This window comes from Tenrec ecaudatus, chromosome 11 (assembly GCF_050624435.1).
Source record: "Tenrec ecaudatus isolate mTenEca1 chromosome 11, mTenEca1.hap1, whole genome shotgun sequence".
Lineage (NCBI taxonomy): Eukaryota > Metazoa > Chordata > Mammalia > Afrosoricida > Tenrecidae > Tenrec > Tenrec ecaudatus.
This window is the reverse complement of record NC_134540.1, coordinates 42,456,914-42,460,727: the sequence shown is the minus strand read 5'-3', so window position 1 is coordinate 42,460,727 and position 3,814 is coordinate 42,456,914. Positions and strand designations below refer to the sequence as shown.

Below are 3,814 nucleotides of genomic sequence, written 5' to 3'. Positions count from 1 at the left end.
CTGACTAAAAATGTGAAAGATTTGTATGAGGAAAATTATAAAACACTACTTCAAGAAATCAAGAGTAACCTCAACAAATAGAAGAATATCCCACGCTCGTGGATTGGCAGACTGGATATAGTAAAGATGTTAGTTCTGCCCAAGGCACTATATAAGTTCAATGCTCTCCCTATACAAATACCACCATACTTCTTCAAAGAATTGGAAAAACAGATTACCAACTTCATATGGAGAGGGGAGAAACCCAGGATTATCAGAGAACTCCTCAAGAAGAAAAAGTGGGACAAAGTGGGAGGGCTTTGCTCTACCTGATTTTAGCATGTACTATACGGCCACAGTAGTCAAAACAGTGTGGTACTGGCATAATGACAGAGATTCAGACCAATGGAAAAGAGCTGAAGACCCAGAAATTTAATTTTTTTTTTCCTTTTATGACTTCTGATTTTCCTAGACTCATAATGTGTACATATAATCCAAATATTAAAAGATGGCTTCAACTCTCACATCCCACTTTGAGTCATGTCCCACCAGTCACTGAGGATCCTAAAGGCTCTAGTCCTGAAAGGTGTACTGCGTCCATTGTGGTCTACTTTGCTTTGTGGGCGCAGCTCTCCCTCAGTGATATCATGCGTACCTTCCAACCAGATGGGCTGACCTTATGGAAGTATGTCTGACAAAATTCTGCTTCTATTCATGAGCGTGTATTTGAAGCTAAAACAAGTTTATATATTCATGTTATGTTTTGAAGTTTCATTTAAATTTATAGGTTAACTTAGTTAAATGTTTCCTCTGAATATTGAACCAAGCTTCAATCCATTAAATTTCAGTGTTAGTAGTTATGTCCTTTGTTTGAAACTGAGGTACATGCTGTTATTGTTGTTGTTAGGTAACTTCCAGTTGACATGACTGGGTCCTGGGCCATCGTCACAATTGTGATGTTGTAGTCCATTATTGCAGCCACTGTGTCCGTCCATTTTGTTGAGGGTGTACATATTTCCCCTGCCCCTCCACTCTTTGAATCAAGATGTCCTTCTCCAGGGACTGGTCATTCTTCTCTTATCACGTCTTACTGTAATAACTATTGATATAAATAAGACAAATAGTATTTGAAGAATTATTATATTATTAATGTTACTCAATTTGTCTCATGTGAAAATCTACTTCATTGTTTCTAAATAGTTGCTGGCAGTATCTTGATAATTCACGTAATCCTTTCCAAAATTAAAAATATACTTAATCTAGGACTTAGTTTTCATTTGCCTTAATTCATTTGTTGAAAATTTTTAAACTGCTGGCACAAAATAAAAATAAATTCACTGCCATCGAGTCATTACAACTCATAGCAATTCGATATAGGGCTTTCGAGGGTATAAATCTGTAGATCAGTAGGTAGAATAACCTTTCTTCTGTCCTGGACTGGCAGGTCTGAACCACTGAATGTGAGGTGAGCAGTCGAGTTCTGATCATCAGACTGCACAATCCGGCCTCCTATGCAGCTGGCATTTTAGCACAACTCCAGCAGTACCGTCAGAGCACACTCTCGCAAAGGCATTGTACTTACACCGCCTTGCAAAGATTTTAAGAAAACGTGAACTTCATTTATGTTGCCTTTGATATAAAAGTAAAAATAATTTTATTAAATTATAATACATTCTAACTCATATTTTTATCATCTTCTATATGATAACATCAGCAATATATAGAGTACTTCTATTATGTATTGAAATAGAATTGTTTCATCAAGAAAATGTATTTGCAAACTCAAATGTAAACAGAACTTTTTTGTTCAGAAAATTATTTTTACATGGAAATTTAAACAAGTATGGTCAAAAATAAAATATTTGAAAGATTTTTATTTCAAAATGTGACTGCCAGCTTCACAGTATTGACATAGTGCTCTAATAAGACTAGTTATAATATTAACACGTATGATATTTGATATTAAAAGGCATCAAATTGAAATTATTAGTACAACTTATTAAGTTGATATTTTCAAAAGGAGCAAAACAAGAAGTAGACAGCCTCACTAAGTGTAAAAGGTCCAATTCATTGATATTAAGAATGTGCTTGCTTCCAATGTGTTTGCTTTGTTTTGTATTTTTTTTTTTTTGGTTTTTTTTCATTTTAATAAATACACCAAATGCTAAAAAAAATCTAGCTAGGTATCATGCAGGCTATCATATAACCAAGACAAACTCAAAATGTAGAAGAAAGGCAACTTGCATTCAGAATGTACTCTACCCTTACATTTTATTAGAAGGGCAAACATGAATTGACCCAGCTGCTTACTTGAATTACAAAAGTAACATGATTCAATATGAAAATAAGAAACTGTCTACAAATCTCTTGACAGTAATAAATCACAATATACAATGCATACAGGAGTCATACAGGGCAACACACTCTTGTACAAAACAAAAATAGTTTAATACCTTTAAAATCCGATTTTTTTTCTTTAAAATCATTAATGAAAAAGGTTCTCGAGTCAGAATTAACACCTCAATTAGTCAAGCATCAGGAAGCTACATTACAGCTATTTAATATACAAACAGACATCTCTGCACCAGTCACTTCTCCCCGACGTCTCTGCTCCGGTGTCACAGGGCCTCACTCACTTCTCCACACTCCTCAGTCCATTCGTGTTTTCTAATAATGAAAACTGAATTTGCTGCACACCAGAAATCTGTTGATAGGATGTTGTGTAAACCATAACATTTTGTTGCTGACCATCTGCAGTTATTAAACCAGCTGGTAACTGGTTAGTGAAAGCCTCTTCCGTGAGCTCCTCACTCAGTCCATCCGTAGCTGTGACTGCTCCAGCGATGCCTTTCTCTCCTTTCATCGCCTCTCTGAATTTCTGGAGGTACAGTTTCAGGGGTTCCACGTAGCTGTCAAAGCCCAGTGTGGACATGGCAAAGAGAATGTTCTCGCCGTTGATGGTCTTCCGCTTCTCCTGGTGGCAGCGCTCGCTCGCCTCGGACGTGATGAAGCTGATGAACTCGCTCATGCACTCTTGAACACACTCTTTGGCATCTTTTGCAATCTTTCCCGTTTGAGGGATAGCGTTCTTCATGATCCTGGCCATGTTGGCGATTGGAAGGTAGATATCCTGCTCTCGGAAGCTTTCCTTTGAACCATTTGTATCTTCATGGTCGTTCATGCTGTCCTCCGCGTCATCGTGAGGCTGTATGACATAATGACTTCCTCCGATGTAGTCTGCAGAAATGCCGAGCTGAGAAGCATCCGTTGTAGAGCCATCACCATCCATTGTCATTAAACACTGCCAGAACCAGGTTGTCAGCGGCGTTTACGGATACCTCCCTGGAAAGATGGCTAATCTCACTGCCAATCTCAACCTCCAATGCAGCCCTGGATGGCTCCCGTCTCCAATCGGCTGTTTGGTTGGACAGAAAATGGCTCTTGTTTTTTGTATTTTATATCACAGTGCTGTTGCTCAACTTTTTGGAACATCTTATTTGGAATTATCTTTTGAATAATTATTTGTTAGATGATATCAATGATACTTTGGAGTGGAGACTGAATTTGAGGGCAGAAGAAGCTTTGTAACAAGCCTTCCTCCAATCCTGATGTCGTTTTTGTCTTCATGTAATCCCGAGTCTATGATTACTTGCTGAGCATACAGATTGCATAAGTGCTGTGAGAGGATACATACTGGTTAAACACTGTTCCTGAATTTAAAACAAGCCACAGTCCCTCATTCTGTTCATACCACTGCCTGTTTCATGTACAGATACCCAATGAGCCCAATAGACGGTTATGGAATTCTGATTCTTCTCAAGGTCATCCACAATTC

The 3,814-nt window shown here is 37.9% G+C and overlaps 1 pseudogene; it reads right to left on the bottom strand.

The window, feature by feature from the left end:
• Window positions 1-2,282: 2,282 nt before the first annotated feature.
• On the bottom strand, window positions 2,283-3,413 carry LOC142461690 (nuclear transcription factor Y subunit beta pseudogene; annotated as a pseudogene).
• Window positions 3,414-3,814: the final 401 nt, after the last annotated feature.